The sequence below is a fragment of the Phasianus colchicus genome, chromosome 4, assembly GCF_987193195.1.
Source record: "Phasianus colchicus chromosome 4, bPhaCol1.hap1.1, whole genome shotgun sequence".
Classification (NCBI taxonomy): domain Eukaryota; kingdom Metazoa; phylum Chordata; class Aves; order Galliformes; family Phasianidae; genus Phasianus; species Phasianus colchicus.
Window position 1 is genome coordinate 15,475,537 of NC_143439.1, and position 25,595 is coordinate 15,501,131.

Below are 25,595 nucleotides of genomic sequence, written 5' to 3' on the forward strand. Positions count from 1 at the left end.
AGAAGCTCACAAGATAAGACGAAGCAGGAGAAGGGCCATTACTAAAACGGGAGGAGAACAAAGAGAAAGTGCTCATTAACTTCAGCGAACCATGAGATGTGCGAAAAGATTACAGCTGTTGGCCAGCCGAGCACCACACGCAATGGTGGAAGCAACCGCCGCGTGGATGGAAACAGGCCCCGTGCACATTGCTACAGCCCTCAGTACTATCCTGGGCCCTGAAAAGCAAGCCTTCTGGTGACACTGAAGAGTGTCAGACAACAGAACTCATTTCTGAAACCACCTCATAATCACCTGGGCAAAAGAACACAATGCTGAGTTGGTATATCACGTCCCCTACCACACACAGCATCTGGAAAAATCAGACGATACACCAGCCTATTAAAGACTACTTTAAAAGCGAGCCACGAGTGCATTCCATTCAAACACCGGGACACGTATTTAGCAAAAGCCACCTGGTTAGTCAACACTCCGGGATCTGTCAGCCGGGCTGGTCCTGTCCAATGAAACATTCTGCGTACCATAGAAAAAGGGTAAAGACCCAGTGGTGCAAGTAAAAAACACATTGAGCAACACAGACTGGATTATTCCTGCCTTAAGCAAAGACAAGCCTACTCGTGGGATCGCTTTTCCTAAAGGACTTGCAGGCACCTGCCGGGTAAAGCAGAATGGTTGGTGTCTGTTGTGTACCTCAAAGGGAGTTGACGCTGTGGAAGAATTAACAGTTGCTACACAATACAGCATGCCATCATCGCTACAATTGTTACAGGCCTCAATACACTATGACAATAAGAACCACCCCAACTAAAGAGGAATGAATTCTGCTGAAGTCAGAACTAGTTTAGCAAACAGTAATCCGACAGTGGAGTCTCTCGCTTGTACCGAAGGACAGCTATGAAAGACAGAGCCCAAAAGCATGAACTAAGTGAACATCACGGACAGACCATTTACACGGACGGACCACAGGATGTGGAAATTAGAAGTGTGTAAACATCAAGTAAGACAGGAAACAGTAAATAGTTAGGATATATAAGATTAATACAAGACCAGAGCATAAAATTAATGGCACGGGACAAGGGGTAGATACTGCCTTAATTTCAGCAGGGTCAGAATACCGTTTCCTCAAGGTGGATGGTACATAACCGTTCTGGAGAAATACAACACTGATAACACTCCAATGTTTTCAGTTGTTACGGAGCAGTTCTGGACAGAGCGAACAATGTTCGTTTTCTTGGTTTCTCCGAGCACACAGGAAAAGGGTCTGGAGCAGCACAGGGAGCTGGGACAGAAACAGGAGAACTGACCTAAACCAGGCCAAGGCAATATTCCATACCCTATGCCATGATACGTAAGGAAAGACTGGAAAGAAATCACAACACCCCAAAGAAAGGCCACCAAAATCTCCAGCACAGAAAAAACTTCTTCCTAAAAGGTGAAAGAAAGAAACAAAAGCCTGGCTGGCAATTCAACAAGAAGTCTTATGCTAACGGAGGCAAAATTTAAAAAACAAAATTCAATGCAGGCAAGAGATTAAAAGCAAATATCATTGCAACAAAAACAGGCAAATAAATTTTATTCTAAAAGACCAATGGAGGCAAAACAGAGCAAACAAGAGCAATACACGCATTTCAACTTTCAACAGTGAGGGTCCAAAAGACAAGTTAATTGCACAAGATTGACAGCCAACAGAATATGCAAGCTCGATCATGCCTCCCGCGTCGTCCCCACACCGCTCCTTCTTCTTTCTTCTGCAGCAGCTCCTGAAACATCAGCGGGGACACCGTTAGACCTGCCAAGCAGCAAGCCCACACGCCCCCCACCACCTGAAGAAAAAGGGAAACCCGACATCGCAAAGGAACTCGGCACGCGACCACCCAGCCAACGAAGGCCTTGCATGCCCCCTCCCCAGTCCACCCACCCCAGCAAAAACTCCTTTGAGCAGCTTTGCTCACCTCACTGGCGCACGGCGCGCTTCCAGCCGGTGCTGCGGGGGATCACAGAGGCGGGCAGACTGGGCAAATGGAGCTGGGCACACAAAAAGCAGCGGCCAAAGAGTCGGCTGCCCTGCTTACAGGGGGACCCCAGCCACTGCCACCACTGCAAAGGGCCTGGGACTCCGGGGCACTCTCGCTCCCTGGCTTACAGGGCAGCCCCCATCCCCACCGGCCGAGGGAGGCTCCTTCTCTCCCAGTCCGGGCCACCTTGACCCACACCCCGCTAACGGGGCGGTCACCGAACACAGGCTGCCAGCCGAGCAAAGCGCTCGCGCACCCAGATCCTGATTACAGGCGGGTGGACGACACCCCTGGAGCCACAGAGCTCGGTTTCCCCCCCAGCGACAGGAACAACTCTCAGCAGCCAGGCAGCGGGGCAACACGGCCAAAGGCCGCGGTCGGGGTCCCAGCCCCGGCGATTCCAGGGAGGGCGCAAACCCAACCCCACATCTCGCGGCCCCGTGCCTCTGAAAGGCCGGGGCCACATTCCCGCCCGACTACGGGGGCTCCCTCACAACGCAGCTCACCAAGCACTCACGGGGGGCACGCACAGCCCTGCCTACAGGACGGTACCCCCACATCCCACCCTCTGCAAGAAGCCCCGCGGAGCACGAGGCTCCCGCCAACGCCTGAGTTACAGGCTGGCCTGCCCGGCAGCAGCAGAACATCACCAACCTCCTGTCTTTGGGAGCCTGCGGAGCAACCTCGACCCACCCAGCGGGGAGGTCACCGCACACGCAAGCAGAACCTCAACCTGCGCCCTCTGACGGGACAGGGAGGGGTCGTTCCCATCGGCTGGATGGCTAGAGCAGCCGGCTGCAGTGCCGCAGCCTCCCCACACCTGGTTACAGGGTGGGCGCGCGGGCTGCTCGGGGGACTGAAGGCTCCGCAGCTTGAGACACATGCCCCGAGTACGGGGCTGTCACGCCACCAGCGGAACAGGCGGCCACGCAAGGACAGGCCCAAACCCCGACTACAGGGCGGCCTCGGCCACTGAACTATCACGTGGCTCTGACCCACACTAAATAAAATGGAGGAAGACAGGACACTCGCTGCGCCCGCGGGACTGAGAGGGAACACCCCTTTTGAGGCAAGCACCAAAGTCCTCCATTCCCCCCAGGGAAGTCGAAGCTAAGCTGCAGCCATCTTTGTGGAGGCCTAAAGGGAAAGCTCAGTCACTCCGTCACTCCACAAACACAAACAAGGAAAGGAAGGGGAACGCACACACACAGACAAGACTTTCCAGAAGGGAAGGACAACCCAGCGCAGCCAAACCCTGGGAATAAACCCATAACCGCGGGCAACAGACAAGAGCCTGTGACCTCTCCCTAGGCTGCACGGAGGCCGCAGACCTCAACGTGCCAAGGGGCTTCCCAGAAAAAGCCAAAGGCCAAATGCCGTGACGCGCACCCCGAGTACGGGGCCGTCACATTGACAGGCCACCACCAGGCAACCATGCCGAGGGGCCGGAGGAGGAAGCGGGGCAGGGGAGGAACGGCACTGCCCTGCTTACAGGGCGGCCTCGGGGTCCGGCGAGCTCCATTTCCCACTCAGGTGCGGAGAGGTGGCTTTCGCCCTCCGTTACAGGGGGCCACGCTCCCCAGGCAGCCAAAGGAGCAGCAAGGCAAAAGGCCAACTACAGCAAAGACCCAATCCCTGCTTACAGGGAGGTCGCCCAGCACAAAGCCGGCCTGGTCAACCAAGGCGCCGGCAACGCTCAACTCAAATGTGACTGCGCCCCCGCTAACGGGACAGGTGCTTTGCCCAGGGTGCCTCTCTCCTTCCCCCCCGCATCTGCACGCTTCTGCGCCCTCTTCTTGCTCGCTCCTGCCTCCCGCGTCGTCCCCACGCCGCTCCTTCTTCTTTCTTCTGCAGCAGCTCCTGAAACGTCAGCGGGGACACCGTTACACCTGCCCAGCAGCAAGCCCACACGCCCCCGCCCCCCACCACCTGAAGAAAAAGGGAAACCCGACATCGCAAAGGAACTCGGCACGCGACCACCCAGCCAACGAAGGCCTTGCATGCCCCCTCCCCAGTCCACCCACCCCAGCAAAAACTCCTTTGAGCAGCTTTGCTCACCTCACTGGCGCACGGCGCGCTTCCAGCCGGTGCTGCGGGGGATCACAGAGGCGGGCAGACTGGGCAAATGGAGCTGGGCACACAAAAAGCAGCGGCCAAAGAGTCGGCTGCCCTGCTTACAGGGGGACCCCAGCCACTGCCACCACTGCAAAGGGCCTGGGACTCCGGGGCACTCTCGCTCCCTGGCTTACAGGGCAGCCCCCATCCCCACCGGCCGAGGGAGGCTCCTTCTCTCCCAGTCCGGGCCACCTCGACCCACACCCCGCTAACGGGGCGGTCACCGAACACAGGCTGCCAGCCGAGCAAAGCGCTCGCGCACCCAGATCCTGATTACAGGCGGGTGGACGACACCCCTGGAGCCACAGAGCTCGGTTTCCCCCCCAGCGACAGGAACAACTCTCAGCAGCCAGGCAGCGGGGCAACACGGCCAAAGGCCGCGGTCGGGGTCCCAGCCCCGGCGATTCCAGGGAGGGCGCAAACCCAACCCCACATCTCGCGGCCCCGTGCCTCTGAAAGGCCGGGGCCACATTCCCGCCCGACTACGGGGGCTCCCTCACAACGCAGCTCACCAAGCACTCACGGGGGGCACGCACAGCCCTGCCTACAGGACGGTACCCCCACATCCCACCCTCTGCAAGAAGCCCCGCGGAGCACGAGGCTCCCGCCAACGCCTGAGTTACAGGCTGGCCTGCCCGGCAGCAGCAGAACATCACCAACCTCCTGTCTTTGGGAGCCTGCGGAGCAACCTCGACCCACCCAGCGGGGAGGTCACCGCACACGCAAGCAGAACCTCAACCTGCGCCCTCTGACGGGACAGGGAGGGGTCGTTCCCATCGGCTGGATGGCTAGAGCAGCCGGCTGCAGTGCCGCAGCCTCCCCACACCTGGTTACAGGGTGGGCGCGCGGGCTGCTCGGGGGACTGAAGGCTCCGCAGCTTGAGACACATGCCCCGAGTACGGGGCTGTCACGCCACCAGCGGAACAGGCGGCCACGCAAGGACAGGCCCAAACCCCGACTACAGGGCGGCCTCGGCCACTGAACTATCACGTGGCTCTGACCCACACTAAATAAAATGGAGGAAGACAGGACACTCGCTGCGCCCGCGGGACTGAGAGGGAACACCCCTTTTGCGGCAAGCACCAAAGTCCTCCATTCCCCCCAGGGAAGTCGAAGCTAAGCTGCAGCCATCTTTGTGGAGGCCTAAAGGGAAAGCTCAGTCACTCCGTCACTCCACAAACACAAACAAGGAAAGGAAGGGGAACGCACACACACAGACAAGACTTTCCAGAAGGGAAGGACAACCCAGCGCAGCCAAACCCTGGGAATAAACCCATAACCGCGGGCAACAGACAAGAGCCTGTGACCTCTCCCTAGGCTGCACGGAGGCCGCAGACCTCAACGTGCCAAGGGGCTTCCCAGAAAAAGCCAAAGGCCAAATGCCGTGACGCGCACCCCGAGTACGGGGCCGTCACATTGACAGGCCACCACCAGGCAACCATGCCGAGGGGCCGGAGGAGGAAGCGGGGCAGGGGAGGAACGGCACTGCCCTGCTTACAGGGCGGCCTCGGGGTCCGGCGAGCTCCATTTCCCACTCAGGTGCGGAGAGGTGGCTTTCGCCCTCCGTTACAGGGGGCCACGCTCCCCAGGCAGCCAAAGGAGCAGCAAGGCAAAAGGCCAACTACAGCAAAGACCCAATCCCTGCTTACAGGGAGGTCGCCCAGCACAAAGCCGGCCTGGTCAACCAAGGCGCCGGCAACGCTCAACTCAAATGTGACTGCGCCCCCGCTAACGGGACAGGTGCTTTGCCCAGGGTGCCTCTCTCCTTCCCCCCCGCATCTGCACGCTTCTGCGCCCTCTTCTTGCTCGCTCCTGCCTCCCGCGTCGTCCCCACGCCGCTCCTTCTTCTTTCTTCTGCAGCAGCTCCTGAAACGTCAGCGGGGACACCGTTACACCTGCCCAGCAGCAAGCCCACACGCCCCCCGCCCCCCACCACCTGAAGAAAAAGGGAAACCCGACATCGCAAAGGAACTCGGCACGCGACCACCCAGCCAATGAAGGCCTTGCATGCCCCCTCCCCAGTCCACCCACCCCAGCAAAAACTCCTTTGAGCAGCTTTGCTCACCTCACTGGCGCACGGCGCGCTTCCAGCCGGTGCTGCGGGGGATCACAGAGGCGGGCAGACTGGGCAAATGGAGCTGGGCACACAAAAAGCAGCGGCCAAAGAGTCGGCTGCCCTGCTTACAGGGGGACCCCAGCCACTGCCACCACTGCAAAGGGCCTGGGACTCCGGGGCACTCTCGCTCCCTGGCTTACAGGGCAGCCCCCATCCCCACCGGCCGAGGGAGGCTCCTTCTCTCCCAGTCCGGGCCACCTCGACCCACACCCCGCTAACGGGGCGGTCACCGAACACAGGCTGCCAGCCGAGCAAAGCGCTCGCGCACCCAGATCCTGATTACAGGCGGGTGGACGACACCCCTGGAGCCACAGAGCTCGGTTTCCCCCCCAGCGACAGGAACAACTCTCAGCAGCCAGGCAGCGGGGCAACACGGCCAAAGGCCGCGGTCGGGGTCCCAGCCCCGGCGATTCCAGGGAGGGCGCAAACCCAACCCCACATCTCGCGGCCCCGTGCCTCTGAAAGGCCGGGGCCACATTCCCGCCCGACTACGGGGGCTCCCTCACAACGCAGCTCACCAAGCACTCACGGGGGGCACGCACAGCCCTGCCTACAGGACGGTACCCCCACATCCCACCCTCTGCAAGAAGCCCCGCGGAGCACGAGGCTCCCGCCAACGCCTGAGTTACAGGCTGGCCTGCCCGGCAGCAGCAGAACATCACCAACCTCCTGTCTTTGGGAGCCTGCGGAGCAACCTCGACCCACCCAGCGGGGAGGTCACCGCACACGCAAGCAGAACCTCAACCTGCGCCCTCTGACGGGACAGGGAGGGGTCGTTCCCATCGGCTGGATGGCTAGAGCAGCCGGCTGCAGTGCCGCAGCCTCCCCACACCTGGTTACAGGGTGGGCGCGCGGGCTGCTCGGGGGACTGAAGGCTCCGCAGCTTGAGACACATGCCCCGAGTACGGGGCTGTCACGCCACCAGCGGAACAGGCGGCCACGCAAGGACAGGCCCAAACCCCGACTACAGGGCGGCCTCGGCCACTGAACTATCACGTGGCTCTGACCCACACTAAATAAAATGGAGGAAGACAGGACACTCGCTGCGCCCGCGGGACTGAGAGGGAACACCCCTTTTGCGGCAAGCACCAAAGTCCTCCATTCCCCCCAGGGAAGTCGAAGCTAAGCTGCAGCCATCTTTGTGGAGGCCTAAAGGGAAAGCTCAGTCACTCCGTCACTCCACAAACACAAACAAGGAAAGGAAGGGGAACGCACACACACAGACAAGACTTTCCAGAAGGGAAGGACAACCCAGCGCAGCCAAACCCTGGGAATAAACCCATAACCGCGGGCAACAGACAAGAGCCTGTGACCTCTCCCTAGGCTGCACGGAGGCCGCAGACCTCAACGTGCCAAGGGGCTTCCCAGAAAAAGCCAAAGGCCAAATGCCGTGACGCGCACCCCGAGTACGGGGCCGTCACATTGACAGGCCACCACCAGGCAACCATGCCGAGGGGCCGGAGGAGGAAGCGGGGCAGGGGAGGAACGGCACTGCCCTGCTTACAGGGCGGCCTCGGGGTCCGGCGAGCTCCATTTCCCACTCAGGTGCGGAGAGGTGGCTTTCGCCCTCCGTTACAGGGGGCCACGCTCCCCAGGCAGCCAAAGGAGCAGCAAGGCAAAAGGCCAACTACAGCAAAGACCCAATCCCTGCTTACAGGGAGGTCGCCCAGCACAAAGCCGGCCTGGTCAACCAAGGCGCCGGCAACGCTCAACTCAAATGTGACTGCGCCCCCGCTAACGGGACAGGTGCTTTGCCCAGGGTGCCTCTCTCCTTCCCCCCCGCATCTGCACGCTTCTGCGCCCTCTTCTTGCTCGCTCCTGCCTCCCGCGTCGTCCCCACGCCGCTCCTTCTTCTTTCTTCTGCAGCAGCTCCTGAAACGTCAGCGGGGACACCGTTACACCTGCCCAGCAGCAAGCCCACACGCCCCCGCCCCCCACCACCTGAAGAAAAAGGGAAACCCGACATCGCAAAGGAACTCGGCACGCGACCACCCAGCCAACGAAGGCCTTGCATGCCCCCTCCCCAGTCCACCCACCCCAGCAAAAACTCCTTTGAGCAGCTTTGCTCACCTCACTGGCGCACGGCGCGCTTCCAGCCGGTGCTGCGGGGGATCACAGAGGCGGGCAGACTGGGCAACTGGAGCTGGGCACACAAAAAGCAGCGGCCAAAGAGTCGGCTGCCCTGCTTACAGGGGGACCCCAGCCACTGCCACCACTGCAAAGGGCCTGGGACTCCGGGGCACTCTCGCTCCCTGGCTTACAGGGCAGCCCCCATCCCCACCGGCCGAGGGAGGCTCCTTCTCTCCCAGTCCGGGCCACCTCGACCCACACCCCGCTAACGGGGCGGTCACCGAACACAGGCTGCCAGCCGAGCAAAGCGCTCGCGCACCCAGATCCTGATTACAGGCGGGTGGATGACACCCCTGGAGCCACAGAGCTCGGTTTCCCCCCCAGCAACAGGAACAACTCTCAGCAGCCAGGCAGCGGGGCAACACGGCTAAAGGCCGCGGTCGGGGTCCCAGCCCCGGCGATTCCAGGGAGGGCGCAAACCCAACCCCACATCTCGCGGCCCCGTGCCTCTGAAAGGCCGGGGCCACATTCCCGCCCGACTACGGGGGCTCCCTCACAACGCAGCTCACCAAGCACTCACGGGGGGCACGCACAGCCCTGCCTACAGGACGGTACCCCCACATCCCACCCTCTGCAAGAAGCCCCGCGGAGCACGAGGCTCCCGCCAACGCCTGAGTTACAGGCTGGCCTGCCCGGCAGCAGCAGAACATCACCAACCTCCTGTCTTTGGGAGCCTGCGGAGCAACCTCGACCCACCCAGCGGGGAGGTCACCGCACACGCAAGCAGAACCTCAACCTGCGCCCTCTGACGGGACAGGGAGGGGTCGTTCCCATCGGCTGGATGGCTAGAGCAGCCGGCTGCAGTGCCGCAGCCTCCCCACACCTGGTTACAGGGTGGGCGCGCGGGCTGCTCGGGGGACTGAAGGCTCCCAGATAAAGCCAAAGGCCAAATGCCGTGACGCGCACCCCGAGTACGGGGCCGTCACATTGACAGGCCACCACCAGGCAACCATGCCGAGGGGCCGGAGGAGGAAGCGGGGCAGGGGAGGAACGGCACTGCCCTGCTTACAGGGCGGCCTCGGGGTCCGGCGAGCTCCATTTCCCACTCAGGTGCGGAGAGGTGGCTTTCGCCCTCCGTTACAGGGGGCCACGCTCCCCAGGCAGCCAAAGGAGCAGCAAGGCAAAAGGCCAACTACAGCAAAGACCCAATCCCTGCTTACAGGGAGGTCGCCCAGCACAAAGCCGGCCTGGTCAACCAAGGCGCCGGCAACGCTCAACTCAAATGTGACTGCGCCCCCGCTAACGGGACAGGTGCTTTGCCCAGGGTGCCTCTCTCCTTCCCCCCCGCATCTGCACGCTTCTGCGCCCTCTTCTTGCTCGCTCCTGCCTCCCGCGTCGTCCCCACGCCGCTCCTTCTTCTTTCTTCTGCAGCAGCTCCTGAAACGTCAGCGGGGACACCGTTAGACCTGCCCAGCAGCAAGCCCACACGCCCCCCGCCCCCCACCACCTGAAGAAAAAGGGAAACCCGACATCGCAAAGGAACTCGGCACGCGACCACCCAGCCAATGAAGGCCTTGCATGCCCCCTCCCCAGTCCACCCACCCCAGCAAAAACTCCTTTGAGCAGCTTTGCTCACCTCACTGGCGCACGGCGCGCTTCCAGCCGGTGCTGCGGGGGATCACAGAGGCGGGCAGACTGGGCAACTGGAGCTGGGCACACAAAAAGCAGCGGCCAAAGAGTCGGCTGCCCTGCTTACAGGGGGACCCCAGCCACTGCCACCACTGCAAAGGGCCTGGGACTCCGGGGCACTCTCGCTCCCTGGCTTACAGGGCAGCCCCCATCCCCACCGGCCGAGGGAGGCTCCTTCTCTCCCAGTCCGGGCCACCTCGACCCACACCCCGCTAACGGGGCGGTCACCGAACACAGGCTGCCAGCCGAGCAAAGCGCTCGCGCACCCAGATCCTGATTACAGGCGGGTGGACGACACCCCTGGAGCCACAGAGCTCGGTTTCCCCTCCAGCAACAGGAACAACTCTCAGCAGCCAGGCAGCGGGGCAACACGGCTAAAGGCCGCGGTCGGGGTCCCAGCCCCGGCGATTCCAGGGAGGGCGCAAACCCAACCCCACATCTCGCGGCCCCGTGCCTCTGAAAGGCCGGGGCCACATTCCCGCCCGACTACGGGGGCTCCCTCACAACGCAGCTCACCAAGCACTCACGGGGGGCACGCACAGCCCTGCCTACAGGACGGTACCCCCACATCCCACCCTCTGCAAGAAGCCCCGCGGAGCACGAGGCTCCCGCCAACGCCTGAGTTACAGGCTGGCCTGCCCGGCAGCAGCAGAACATCACCAACCTCCTGTCTTTGGGAGCCTGCGGAGCAACCTCGACCCACCCAGCGGGGAGGTCACCGCACACGCAAGCAGAACCTCAACCTGCGCCCTCTGACGGGACAGGGAGGGGTCGTTCCCATCGGCTGGATGGCTAGAGCAGCCGGCTGCAGTGCCGCAGCCTCCCCACACCTGGTTACAGGGTGGGCGCGCGGGCTGCTCGGGGGACTGAAGGCTCCCAGATAAAGCCAAAGGCCAAATGCCGTGACGCGCACCCCGAGTACGGGGCCGTCACATTGACAGGCCACCACCAGGCAACCATGCCGAGGGGCCGGAGGAGGAAGCGGGGCAGGGGAGGAACGGCACTGCCCTGCTTACAGGGCGGCCTCGGGGTCCGGCGAGCTCCATTTCCCACTCAGGTGCGGAGAGGTGGCTTTCGCCCTCCGTTACAGGGGGCCACGCTCCCCAGGCAGCCAAAGGAGCAGCAAGGCAAAAGGCCAACTACAGCAAAGACCCAATCCCTGCTTACAGGGAGGTCGCCCAGCACAAAGCCGGCCTGGTCAACCAAGGCGCCGGCAACGCTCAACTCAAATGTGACTGCGCCCCCGCTAACGGGACAGGTGCTTTGCCCAGGGTGCCTCTCTCCTTCCCCCCCGCATCTGCACGCTTCTGCGCCCTCTTCTTGCTCGCTCCTGCCTCCCGCGTCGTCCCCACGCCGCTCCTTCTTCTTTCTTCTGCAGCAGCTCCTGAAACGTCAGCGGGGACACCGTTACACCTGCCCAGCAGCAAGCCCACACGCCCCCCGCCCCCCACCACCTGAAGAAAAAGGGAAACCCGACATCGCAAAGGAACTCGGCACGCGACCACCCAGCCAACGAAGGCCTTGCATGCCCCCTCCCCAGTCCACCCACCCCAGCAAAAACTCCTTTGAGCAGCTTTGCTCACCTCACTGGCGCACGGCGCGCTTCCAGCCGGTGCTGCGGGGGATCACAGAGGCGGGCAGACTGGGCAAATGGAGCTGGGCACACAAAAAGCAGCGGCCAAAGAGTCGGCTGCCCTGCTTACAGGGGGACCCCAGCCACTGCCACCACTGCAAAGGGCCTGGGACTCCGGGGCACTCTCGCTCCCTGGCTTACAGGGCAGCCCCCATCCCCACCGGCCGAGGGAGGCTCCTTCTCTCCCAGTCCGGGCCACCTCGACCCACACCCCGCTAACGGGGCGGTCACCGAACACAGGCTGCCAGCCGAGCAAAGCGCTCGCGCACCCAGATCCTGATTACAGGCGGGTGGACGACACCCCTGGAGCCACAGAGCTCGGTTTCCCCCCCAGCGACAGGAACAACTCTCAGCAGCCAGGCAGCGGGGCAACACGGCCAAAGGCCGCGGTCGGGGTCCCAGCCCCGGCGATTCCAGGGAGGGCGCAAACCCAACCCCACATCTCGCGGCCCCGTGCCTCTGAAAGGCCGGGGCCACATTCCCGCCCGACTACGGGGGCTCCCTCACAACGCAGCTCACCAAGCACTCACGGGGGGCACGCACAGCCCTGCCTACAGGACGGTACCCCCACATCCCACCCTCTGCAAGAAGCCCCGCGGAGCACGAGGCTCCCGCCAACGCCTGAGTTACAGGCTGGCCTGCCCGGCAGCAGCAGAACATCACCAACCTCCTGTCTTTGGGAGCCTGCGGAGCAACCTCGACCCACCCAGCGGGGAGGTCACCGCACACGCAAGCAGAACCTCAACCTGCGCCCTCTGACGGGACAGGGAGGGGTCGTTCCCATCGGCTGGATGGCTAGAGCAGCCGGCTGCAGTGCCGCAGCCTCCCCACACCTGGTTACAGGGTGGGCGCGCGGGCTGCTCGGGGGACTGAAGGCTCCCAGATAAATCCAAAGGCCAAATGCCGTGACGCGCACCCCGAGTACGGGGCCGTCACATTGACAGGCCACCACCAGGCAACCATGCCGAGGGGCCGGAGGAGGAAGCGGGGCAGGGGAGGAACGGCACTGCCCTGCTTACAGGGCGGCCTCGGGGTCCGGCGAGCTCCATTTCCCACTCAGGTGCGGAGAGGTGGCTTTCGCCCTCCGTTACAGGGGGCCACGCTCCCCAGGCAGCCAAAGGAGCAGCAAGGCAAAAGGCCAACTACAGCAAAGACCCAATCCCTGCTTACAGGGAGGTCGCCCAGCACAAAGCCGGCCTGGTCAACCAAGGCGCCGGCAACGCTCAACTCAAATGTGACTGCGCCCCCGCTAACGGGACAGGTGCTTTGCCCAGGGTGCCTCTCTCCTTCCCCCCCGCATCTGCACGCTTCTGCGCCCTCTTCTTGCTCGCTCCTGCCTCCCGCGTCGTCCCCACGCCGCTCCTTCTTCTTTCTTCTGCAGCAGCTCCTGAAACGTCAGCGGGGACACCGTTACACCTGCCCAGCAGCAAGCCCACACGCCCCCGCCCCCCACCACCTGAAGAAAAAGGGAAACCCGACATCGCAAAGGAACTCGGCATGCGACCACCCAGCCAACGAAGGCCTTGCATGCCCCCTCCCCAGTCCACCCACCCCAGCAAAAACTCCTTTGAGCAGCTTTGCTCACCTCACTGGCGCACGGCGCGCTTCCAGCCGGTGCTGCAGGGGATCACAGAGGCGGGCAGACTGGGCAAATGGAGCTGGGCACACAAAAAGCAGCGGCCAAAGAGTCGGCTGCCCTGCTTACAGGGGGACCCCAGCCACTGCCACCACTGCAAAGGGCCTGGGACTCCGGGGCACTCTCGCTCCCTGGCTTACAGGGCAGCCCCCATCCCCACCGGCCGAGGGAGGCTCCTTCTCTCCCAGTCCGGGCCACCTCGACCCACACCCCGCTAACGGGGCGGTCACCGAACACAGGCTGCCAGCCGAGCAAAGCGCTCGCGCACCCAGATCCTGATTACAGGCGGGTGGACGACACCCCTGGAGCCACAGAGCTCGGTTTCCCCCCCAGCAACAGGAACAACTCTCAGCAGCCAGGCAGCGGGGCAACACGGCCAAAGGCCGCGGTCGGGGTCCCAGCCCTGGCGATTCCAGGGAGGGCGCAAACCCAACCCCACATCTCGCGGCCCCGTGCCTCTGAAAGGCCGGGGCCACATTCCCGCCCGACTACGGGGGCTCCCTCACAACGCAGCTCACCAAGCACTCACGGGGGGCACGCACAGCCCTGCCTACAGGACGGTACCCCCACATCCCACCCTCTGCAAGAAGCCCCGCGGAGCACGAGGCTCCCGCCAACGCCTGAGTTACAGGCTGGCCTGCCCGGCAGCAGCAGAACATCACCAACCTCCTGTCTTTGGGAGCCTGCGGAGCAACCTCGACCCACCCAGCGGGGAGGTCACCGCACACGCAAGCAGAACCTCAACCTGCGCCCTCTGACGGGACAGGGAGGGGTCGTTCCCATCGGCTGGATGGCTAGAGCAGCCGGCTGCAGTGCCGCAGCCTCCCCACACCTGGTTACAGGGTGGGCGCGCGGGCTGCTCGGGGGACTGAAGGCTCCCAGATAAAGCCAAAGGCCAAATGCCGTGACGCGCACCCCGAGTACGGGGCCGTCACATTGACAGGCCACCACCAGGCAACCATGCCGAGGGGCCGGAGGAGGAAGCGGGGCAGGGGAGGAACGGCACTGCCCTGCTTACAGGGCGGCCTCGGGGTCCGGCGAGCTCCATTTCCCACTCAGGTGCGGAGAGGTGGCTTTCGCCCTCCGTTACAGGGGGCCACGCTCCCCAGGCAGCCAAAGGAGCAGCAAGGCAAAAGGCCAACTACAGCAAAGACCCAATCCCTGCTTACAGGGAGGTCGCCCAGCACAAAGCCGGCCTGGTCAACCAAGGCGCCGGCAACGCTCAACTCAAATGTGACTGCGCCCCCGCTAACGGGACAGGTGCTTTGCCCAGGGTGCCTCTCTCCTTCCCCCCCGCATCTGCACGCTTCTGCGCCCTCTTCTTGCTCGCTCCTGCCTCCCGCGTCGTCCCCACGCCGCTCCTTCTTCTTTCTTCTGCAGCAGCTCCTGAAACGTCAGCGGGGACACCGTTACACCTGCCCAGCAGCAAGCCCACACGCCCCCGCCCCCCACCACCTGAAGAAAAAGGGAAACCCGACATCGCAAAGGAACTCGGCATGCGACCACCCAGCCAACGAAGGCCTTGCATGCCCCCTCCCCAGTCCACCCACCCCAGCAAAAACTCCTTTGAGCAGCTTTGCTCACCTCACTGGCGCACGGCGCGCTTCCAGCCGGTGCTGCGGGGGATCACAGAGGCGGGCAGACTGGGCAACTGGAGCTGGGCACACAAAAAGCAGCGGCCAAAGAGTCGGCTGCCCTGCTTACAGGGGGACCCCAGCCACTGCCACCACTGCAAAGGGCCTGGGACTCCGGGGCACTCTCGCTCCCTGGCTTACAGGGCAGCCCCCATCCCCACCGGCCGAGGGAGGCTCCTTCTCTCCCAGTCCGGGCCACCTCGACCCACACCCCGCTAACGGGGCGGTCACCGAACACAGGCTGCCAGCCGAGCAAAGCGCTCGCGCACCCAGATCCTGATTACAGGCGGGTGGACGACACCCCTGGAGCCACAGAGCTCGGTTTCCCCCCCAGCAACAGGAACAACTCTCAGCAGCCAGGCAGCGGGGCAACACGGCCAAAGGCCGCGGTCGGGGTCCCAGCCCCGGCGATTCCAGGGAGGGCGCAAACCCAACCCCACATCTCGCGGCCCCGTGCCTCTGAAAGGCCGGGGCCACATTCCCGCCCGACTACGGGGGCTCCCTCACAACGCAGCTCACCAAGCACTCACGGGGGGCACGCACAGCCCTGCCTACAGGACGGTACCCCCACATCCCACCCTCTGCAAGAAGCCCCGCGGAGCACGAGGCTCCCGCCAACGCCTGAGTTACAGGCTGGCCTGCCCGGCAGCAGCAGAACATCACCAACCTCCTGTCTTTGGGAGCCTGCGGAGCAACCTCGACCCACCCAGCGGGGAGGTCACCGCACACGCAAGCAGAACCTCAACCTGCGCCCTCTGACGGGACAGGGAGGGGTCGTTCCCATCGGCTGGATGGCTAGAGCAGCCGGCTGCAGTGCCGCAGCCTCCCCACACCTGGTTACAGGGTGGGCGCGCGGGCTGCTCGGGGGACTGAAGGCTCCCAGATAAAGCCAAAGGCCAAATGCCGTGACGCGCACCCCGAGTACGGGGCCGTCACATTGACAGGCCACCACCAGGCAACCATGCCGAGGGGCCGGAGGAGGAAGCGGGGCAGGGGAGGAACGGCACTGCCCTGCTTACAGGGCGGCCTCGGGGTCCGGCGAGCTCCATTTCCCACTCAGGTGCGGAGAGGTGGCTTTCGCCCTCCGTTACAGGGGGCCACGCTCCCCAGGCAGCCAAAGGAGCAGCAAGGCAAAAGGCCAACTACAGCAAAGACCCAATCCCTGCTTACAGGGAGGTCGCCCAGCACAAAGCCGGCCTGGTCAACCAAGGCGCCGGCAACGCTCAACTCAAATGTGACTGCGCCCCCGCTAACGGGACAGGTGCTTTGCCCAGGGTGCCTCTCTCCTTCCCCCCCGCATCTGCACGCTTCTGCGCCCTCTTCTTGCTCGCTCCTGCCTCCCGCGTCGTCCCCACGCCGCTCCTTCTTCTTTCTTCTGCAGCAGCTCCTGAAACGTCAGCGGGGACACCGTTACACCTGCCCAGCAGCAAGCCCACACGCCCCCGCCCCCCACCACCTGAAGAAAAAGGGAAACCCGACATCGCAAAGGAACTCGGCATGCGACCACCCAGCCAACGAAGGCCTTGCATGCCCCCTCCCCAGTCCACCCACCCCAGCAAAAACTCCTTTGAGCAGCTTTGCTCACCTCACTGGCGCACGGCGCGCTTCCAGCCGGTGCTGCGGGGGATCACAGAGGCGGGCAGACTGGGCAAATGGAGCTGGGCACACAAAAAGCAGCGGCCAAAGAGTCGGCTGCCCTGCTTACAGGGGGACCCCAGCCACTGCCACCACTGCAAAGGGCCTGGGACTCCGGGGCACTCTCGCTCCCTGGCTTACAGGGCAGCCCCCATCCCCACCGGCCGAGGGAGGCTCCTTCTCTCCCAGTCCGGGCCACCTCGACCCACACCCCGCTAACGGGGCGGTCACCGAACACAGGCTGCCAGCCGAGCAAAGCGCTCGCGCACCCAGATCCTGATTACAGGCGGGTGGACGACACCCCTGGAGCCACAGAGCTCGGTTTCCCCCCCAGCGACAGGAACAACTCTCAGCAGCCAGGCAGCGGGGCAACACGGCTAAAGGCCGCGGTCGGGGTCCCAGCCCCGGCGATTCCAGGGAGGGCGCAAACCCAACCCCACATCTCGCGGCCCCGTGCCTCTGAAAGGCCGGGGCCACATTCCCGCCCGACTACGGGGGCTCCCTCACAACGCAGCTCACCAAGCACTCACGGGGGGCACGCACAGCCCTGCCTACAGGACGGTACCCCCACATCCCACCCTCTGCAAGAAGCCCCGCGGAGCACGAGGCTCCCGCCAACGCCTGAGTTACAGGCTGGCCTGCCCGGCAGCAGCAGAACATCACCAACCTCCTGTCTTTGGGAGCCTGCGGAGCAACCTCGACCCACCCAGCGGGGAGGTCACCGCACACGCAAGCAGAACCTCAACCTGCGCCCTCTGACGGGACAGGGAGGGGTCGTTCCCATCGGCTGGATGGCTAGAGCAGCCGGCTGCAGTGCCGCAGCCTCCCCACACCTGGTTACAGGGTGGGCGCGCGGGCTGCTCGGGGGACTGAAGGCTCCGCAGCTTGAGACACATGCCCCGAGTACGGGGCTGTCACGCCACCAGCGGAACAGGCGGCCACGCAAGGACAGGCCCAAACCCCGACTACAGGGCGGCCTCGGCCACTGAACTATCACGTGGCTCTGACCCACACTAAATAAAATGGAGGAAGACAGGACACTCGCTGCGCCCGCGGGACTGAGAGGGAACACCCCTTTTGCGGCAAGCACCAAAGTCCTCCATTCCCCCCAGGGAAGTCGAAGCTAAGCTGCAGCCATCTTTGTGGAGGCCTAAAGGGAAAGCTCAGTCACTCCGTCACTCCACAAACACAAACAAGGAAAGGAAGGGGAACGCACACACACAGACAAGACTTTCCAGAAGGGAAGGACAACCCAGCGCAGCCAAACCCTGGGAATAAACCCATAACCGCGGGCAACAGACAAGAGCCTGTGACCTCTCCCTAGGCTGCACGGAGGCCGCAGACCTCAACGTGCCAAGGGGCTTCCCAGAAAAAGCCAAAGGCCAAATGCCGTGACGCGCACCCCGAGTACGGGGCCGTCACATTGACAGGCCACCACCAGGCAACCATGCCGAGGGGCCGGAGGAGGAAGCGGGGCAGGGGAGGAACGGCACTGCCCTGCTTACAGGGCGGCCTCGGGGTCCGGCGAGCTCCATTTCCCACTCAGGTGCGGAGAGGTGGCTTTCGCCCTCCGTTACAGGGGGCCACGCTCCCCAGGCAGCCAAAGGAGCAGCAAGGCAAAAGGCCAACTACAGCAAAGACCCAATCCCTGCTTACAGGGAGGTCGCCCAGCACAAAGCCGGCCTGGTCAACCAAGGCGCCGGCAACGCTCAACTCAAATGTGACTGCGCCCCCGCTAACGGGACAGGTGCTTTGCCCAGGGTGCCTCTCTCCTTCCCCCCCGCATCTGCACGCTTCTGCGCCCTCTTCTTGCTCGCTCCTGCCTCCCGCGTCGTCCCCACGCCGCTCCTTCTTCTTTCTTCTGCAGCAGCTCCTGAAACGTCAGCAGGGACACCGTTACACCTGCCCAGCAGCAAGCCCACACGCCCCCGCCCCCCACCACCTGAAGAAAAAGGGAAACCCGACATCGCAAAGGAACTCGGCACGCGACCACCCAGCCAACGAAGGCCTTGCATGCCCCCTCCCCAGTCCACCCACCCCAGCAAAAACTCCTTTGAGCAGCTTTGCTCACCTCACTGGCGCACGGCGCGCTTCCAGCCGGTGCTGCGGGGGATCACAGAGGCGGGCAGACTGGTCGAATTTATCTGATGATACAATTAGCAGCAACCGAAGATTCAGCTGCCCTGCTTACAGGGGGACCCCAGCCACTCCCTTCATTACAAAGACAAGAGCCCTCATTGTGGTAATTGTTCTGCATAAAGTCAACCACTGTGCCATCTTGGCACTTGGAAATAGTCAATGTAGCACTTCTGATAAAGAGGTTCTGTTTTTGAGATTCCATCTCCATTCCATCATGTCATTTCTCATTCTCCAGTTGATAGCAGTAAACGAGCATGAAGTTACAAGGAAGTTTTCCAACTTGTAGCACCTACTGCCGTGGGTTGTCTTTAAGTAGAATACAAAATTTGACATTGAAGCCTAAATTTTTCTCTGAGCATCCACCCTTTATTTCCTATAGTGCTTCTTTAACACACTTATATTCTGAAACACTACAACGCTACTTTACTTCTCCCCCCTTTCATCAGCAGTACAGCTCTCACATCCTCCCCGCTCCCCACCCCTCTGCTCGTGAGAAGTGAAAAATAACCGTGTGGCTCAACACTGCGATAGCAGTTACTATTGCTTTATTTTTGCTGCTCGCTGCTGCCTCGGAGCGTCTTCCTCCACGCGTCAACTTGCCGCGCTCGTCGCGCCTCCGCCCCTCCTCTCGGAGCGCGCTCAGAGGTCCTGCTCTCGGCGCCCGCCATCGGCGCCCAACAGGCGGCTCCAGCCCCGGCTCCACCCGCCATCGGCGCCCGCCATCGGCGGCCCCGTCTTCGGCCGCCATCCGTCGGAGCCCGCGGGGCAGCAGCGGCGGCCCCGACCCACGTCAACCCGGTCCCGGCCCCGCCGCACCCCTCCGCCGGCCCCGCTGCGCCTCGCCCCAGATCCGCCTCGCCCCAGATCCGCCACACCCCGGCCCCGCCGCACCTCGGCTCTGGAGATCGCCTGCCGCCGTCGCCTTTCCCTCACAGCGCCCCGCTTCTTCTCACACGCTGTGGTAAACGCCTCGCTCATCTGCCCGCGCGCGCACCTTTTATACCTGCCCCCGCAGCGCGCCAGCCAATAGGAGCCCTGAACGCCGCTGCCGCTTCCCTCGCTTTTCTTCCCGCCGCTTTCTCTCCATCCCCCTCAGCGTTCCCGCCCTTTCTTCCTACGGGAGGCCGGGCCGGGGTCACCCCTCGGTCACGGCCCCGCTCACCGGTGCTGCCGTCCATCCCCTCAGGGCAGAGCCGCCCCACAGCTGATCTCACCTCACAGCCCCAGAACCTGGCAGAGCTGGCTGGGGGGAACTTATTCCTTTCCGTTTCTTTTAACGGTCATATACGTATTAGGTGTTCCTTCCTGAGCAGTAGATGTCCACAGACATAATTAATATATTTATATTAATATTTTTTTTAAAGGAATTCTTCACAGGCCACCTCCCGCCTCTGCCTGTACAGCAAAACTCCCTTCTGAGCTCAGAAATATCATTACCAAGGGAAAAGGGTGAAGCAGGCTACAGGTGATGTATGAAGGATATCATTTATCTGTCAGCTCAGGATGCTCTTGTTTTGTAGAGCTGCTTCTATTTTACAGCTCATTTACACACGTGCTTGGAATTGCTCACCTAATTGCTATGCACTGCAGTGTGTTTGCTCAATTCATTTCCTTCTGCCCTCAGCTACGTTCTCACTGTAGCAATGGTACAAAATACGACTATGGAAGAGACAAAATGGTGGATACAGAATAAATGCTGCTCCCACCACTGCCGAGATAGGATGTAGCAGCAATGACTCAGCTGTGAGTAAGAGGTCTCCTCCAGGGAATCTTTTCCTGGCATGTAACCCAGGCCAATGGAATATCCTGAAGGAGAAAGGCACCCAGGACCTGAGGGAACTGGCTGTGATACAGACGGTGTACAGCACCAGTGTCCAACCTGTTGGTTTGCCTAGGCTGCACTGAGTGAAGACAAATTGTCCTGGGCCACGTATATTTGCTCCAAAAGTAATGCCTCCTATTTATTTTCATGGAAACTACCACAGGTAAAATGAGCACGGTAATTCTGTTTGATAGAGCAAATCCTCAGCTGCAATCACTGTTCTCCAACATAGCCACCACTGTTAGCTATGCGTTTTTGCCTGCAATAAACATGAGACTGCATGCTGAGCTCATCAAAATCTGCGTCAGCACAGGTGACCCACAGTCACTGACACCACTGCTGAGTGCACTGCACACTGCCCCTCTGTGCTCACACCCACGAGCATTCGGCAAGCACCTAGTGGGTGCCACTTTCTCCACACAGAGAAATTCAGTGACACACCTTTGCTTCATACAGACTTCCTGGATGTCAGGTGCCATTTTGTCAGTGCTTTTCTGCTGCCATCTGTCACACGGCAACAACGTGTAATGTATACAGTACTCAGACAGACTCTTACTGGTGGCATTAAATCGATTCGATCAATGTGAAGATGGTGTGTTTTTCCTCATCTACTTAAAGGCTCATACAAGAAGATATCCAGTTGAAAATATTCACAAAAATTCTGCACAGCTTGAGACAAGAGTCTCAACTTCCTTGACAATTTATCCTGTAGCTTACCTGTTTACAGAAAAAATATATATATGTTTTGTAAGTGCCATTTAAAAGCATAAGCTGTATAGAAGGCTCCTTGCCCTATGCAAACTGTTTTTCTTCCTTTAAGCAGAGTGTGCCTTCGGAGCACAGAACATGGTTTCAGAAGTGATAGTTGTTACAAAAAACAAAACCACTGGAATCTGGTGCAAAAGCAATGTACAAATCTGTACAAACAAACCAACGTTGGAAAGTAGCAGGCATTTCCTAAATGGTAGCACAATTATCTCCCCTAAGAGAAAGAAAAACATGCAGAAACATCTCCGGATTTGATGCCTAGAAAACTTTAAACAGGTTTTGTTACACTATGTTATGCAACTGAAGATAAAGGATGTTGTGCATTTCTAAAGATTAGCATATGGCAATTCTTAGATTATTTTCAAAACAATATTGTGTGAATACATCAGCATCCTTTATGAATATCACAATGAATATCACCCTCCTGTCCTTTTATCTGCAAACTGCAAAATTGAACAGGTTTTCACTGACAGTATCAACTCTCCCAAGAGGATATAATAATCACAAAATCATCAATTGTCCATGCCATTACTATGTGGAATCCACATAAATGAATACTTTAAAAAAAAAAAAAAAAAAAAAAAAAAGAAAAGAAAAATAAGAATTGTTACGACAAATATGCTGACCTTCTCTGCTCAAGAGCGATTACAAACCAAAGTAAAACAAGAGGCCAGCAAAATCATGGTACTCTACAGCCTTAATCTGATAAAAAAAAGTAAGAGAATCCACTGGAGTAGCATGAAATTCAAAAGCTTTTTGTCGGGCTGGAACATGATGTGCTGGCTGGCACATGTTGGGAAAGATACTAAAACGTATCTCTTATTGTCCACAGAATCTTGTTAAACTCTTTCAAGATACAAAGTGACAGCCAGCTAGATGAATAGGACAGTGTACGTAAACACCCAGAACTAACAGATCCAGGCCAGCGCAGCTGGGCTTGGATTAGGCACTGAAAGTTCAGACAACATTTATGCATGCTCTTAGCATTCAAATTAATTGCCATTGCTAGTTTGGGGCAAGCACTCCAAAGTGCAGATACAGCGGACTGTATTCAAGTACAGTATGCACGAAAAGTTTATTTCAATATTTTAGTACAGTTCTTTACGTTAAGAAGAAATATAGATGATTCTGTTCTTAAAATGGATCTTGTTGGTAGCAGGTTACCCGACAAGGTCCATTTCCACTCTGCATGAATATACAATACTCAAGACCATTCAAGTCTTTAACTGTCACATAGATTAGATCAACTTCTGCCCACAGAACTTTTAGAATATGGTGCTACCTTAACCAGTAGCCTAGCTCTTAAAGGTTTGCTTGGATGTATTCTGGTAGTATTCATTGCCTACTTTCCACAGAGATACTCTTTGTGAAGGGCATGCCCCAGCCTTATTTCCACTTCAAAGCAGAGAAACCGCTCTTAGAGATGTAGTAGCAAGAGTTCGCTCAAGTGACCCCTACCTGAGCTCAGGTAAGAGAGTTTTACAGAAAAGTCACAAGAAAAGACTGTACTAACCCCTTTTCACCTACAGTTTGATACTGAAGAACAGCACTGATTTCTCCTTCTAGTGTCACCCTATCATTCTTCCTATTTGTTTCTTGCTCTTCTCTAGAGATCTGAACTCTGGAGAAGTAGAGAAATAGAACCAACAGAACATGCTCTTCTTCTGGAGGATGATTATCTATGCTAATTACACCTTAAGAACCATCACTGGGAAGACAAATGCATAGATCTCCAGGGGAATCATTCGAGTTGGAAGGGACCTTTAAAACTCCCCTGCAATGAACAGGGATACTTACAGCCAGATTAGGTGGCTCAGATCCCAGTCCAGCCTGACCTTGAAAGTCCCCAGAGACGGGGCGCATCCGCCACCTCTAGGGACAACCTGTTCCCATGCCTCAACACCCTTATTTTAAAGCACCTTTTTCTTATAACCAATCTACATCTGCCCTCTGTTAGCTTGAAACTATTACCCCTCGTCCTATCACAACAGACCCTGCTAAAGAGTCTTTCCCCTTCTTTCTCATCGCCCCACTTTAGATACTGAAAGCCCGCTATCAGGTCACCACAGAGCTTTCTCTTCTCCAGGCTTAACAGCCCCAGCTCTCTCTGAGACTCTCAAGACTGTCCTTGTAGTGGAGGTGTTCCATCCCTTGGATTGTTTCTGTGGCCCTTCTCTGGACGTGCTTCAACAGGTTCATGCCTCTCCTGCACCAGGGATTCCACATCTGGATGCAGAACTCCAAGTGAGGGCTCACCAGTGCAGAGGGGCAGGACGACCTCCTTAGCCTGCTGGCCATGCTTCTTTTGATGCAGCCCGGGATACAGTTGGCTTTCTGGGCTGTGAGGGCACACTGCTGGCTCACGTTCAGCTTGCTATACAGCAGTACCTCCAAATCCTTTTCACAGGGCTGTGCACAATCCTTTCATCCCCTGGCACGTTGCACAACCATGGTGCAAAACCTTGCACTTGGCTGAACCTCGTGAGGTTCACCTGGTCCTGCTACTCAAGCTGTTTGTGCCCTGACATAGAGTAGCTGGGTTACTCACCCTTCAAGAAGCTTTCAGTAAATACAAAATGTCACAAGGCATTCGTGCTTCTCCTAAGACCGCTTAAATTATGGGCAAGAAAAACAGGCATCTCAAAACCACAGTGCTATTATCTGTTGTGCAACACAAGTACCTCTTCAGATGAACCTTCGGGGAATGATCAAGTCAGTTGCTAAAGATAGGATGTATTCCCTTAGGCATAGCAAAGAGCAATTTAGAAAAAATGGTATAATCCTTTTAGACCTCTTCTCTGTCCCCTTCCTGTGAACTGTCTGGCTTGCAAGACTCAAGAAACAAGAACAATGTAATCAGGCTTCTTAAATTTTGCAGTGAGATTTCCCATTGGAATCCATAGAGTTTAATGAGTCTGCCTTAAGACAACTCTTATCTCCGACAGCAAAGACTCTGCATATTCGGTAGGAAGAGTTTGCTAATGTTTTCCTAACATCCAGAGTCAAAAGTCACACCAGAGTTGCATTTTCTTTGTTCTTACAGCTAAATGAATAATAGAAAGTAAATGACAAACTGAAGTGTTCAGCTATCATTGCCGATAAGATGATCACACGTTGAGGCAGAAGGTCACTTTCACCTGATTGTTCCCCAGACCCTGGCAGACAGTTATATCTTTGATATTTGTAAGAAAGAATAACATCCTAATGATTATTGAACTAATGATTAGTTTCAGAGCTCCAGCAATGTCTTTTGCACAATGCCTATATTCAATTGTACAGGTGTCTTTTTGTTGATGCTGTTTTTCAGTTCTGCTATGCATTACAGTCAGAAACTAAAAATGCAACGTTTATTACTATTATTTTACTCCAAAGTTAACTGATCCATGCTCTGATGAGGCCCCGAGAGTTTGTCTTCTAGTTCAAGTTCATCCTAAAGGAATCCAATTCCAATCATACTGACCAAAACACAATAACTAGGATAAATTAAGTAGTATGTTCTGCCTGCTTTTTTTCTTCTCCAGTAATAAAGCTACTTTAAGGTTTAAGTACAAGAAAACTTGAAGCAATTTCTACAGATGTTAATTCTGTCATGTACGACTGTTAATGTTCATGCAACTTATAATATAGTTTCCAGCATCTGCAAACAACATAAGAAAATCTCTTTGATGCTTATTATCCATAAGTCTAAAGGACTTCATAAAGTAAGCATAGTGATTGAATAAAGTATCTAAACGCATCACCACAGCAGTAACTCATCGGTTGCATTTCAAGAGCATAGCAGGGCACTGAGCGACATTTCAGAAAATAAAACTTCCTGAGAATTCTTTGGCAAACCACTAAATTGTAAACAACTTGTACAAAACAAATATACTCTCTTAACACCACTGCTTTAAGGGCATTCCTCTCTGAGAAGATCTGGATGATTCTTAGAAGAAAGTTGCTGTAAGTTGCTGTAAGGATATACCCAGCATACTCCATGTACGCAAAATATAGATGCTGTGTCTTTAATGTCACTTGTGTGCTGACCTGAGAGCATATTGAGATAAATTTCTTCTATTTCAAGACAAACTTGGGAAAAACAACAACAACAAAAAAAAACAAACAAAAAAAAAAACCACACACACACAGAAACTGCACAATACACAGAATGAGCAAATTATTTATAATGAAGATTAGTCCAAGTTCTCAAATAACAGTCCCACTTGTTTGACAATCTAGTAGCTCCATTACTATCACTACACATGTGAAAACAATACGGAGGAAACGTTAAACAGTCCAGAAGGTCCCAGCCAGCATACAGTCCTATCAAGACACAGAAAGAGA

General features: G+C 58.3%; 2 long non-coding RNA genes across 2 annotated transcripts; both read right to left on the bottom strand.

The window, feature by feature from the left end:
- Positions 1-1,521: 1,521 nt before the first annotated feature.
- On the bottom strand, positions 1,522-8,359 carry LOC149918084 (uncharacterized). The gene is made up of 5 exons (XR_016465833.1): positions 8,317-8,359; positions 6,196-8,118; positions 4,074-5,996; positions 1,953-3,875; positions 1,522-1,760 (listed from the first exon to the last, which is right to left on the bottom strand). It is a non-coding gene; the product is annotated as an uncharacterized LOC149918084 (long non-coding RNA).
- Positions 8,360-12,562: 4,203 nt separating this feature from the next.
- LOC149918085 (uncharacterized) lies at positions 12,563-14,923 on the bottom strand. Its single transcript, XR_016465834.1, has 3 exons — positions 14,859-14,923; positions 13,224-14,660; positions 12,563-13,025 (listed from the first exon to the last, which is right to left on the bottom strand). It is a non-coding gene; the product is annotated as an uncharacterized LOC149918085 (long non-coding RNA).
- Between the last annotated feature and the right edge of the window lie 10,672 nt (positions 14,924-25,595).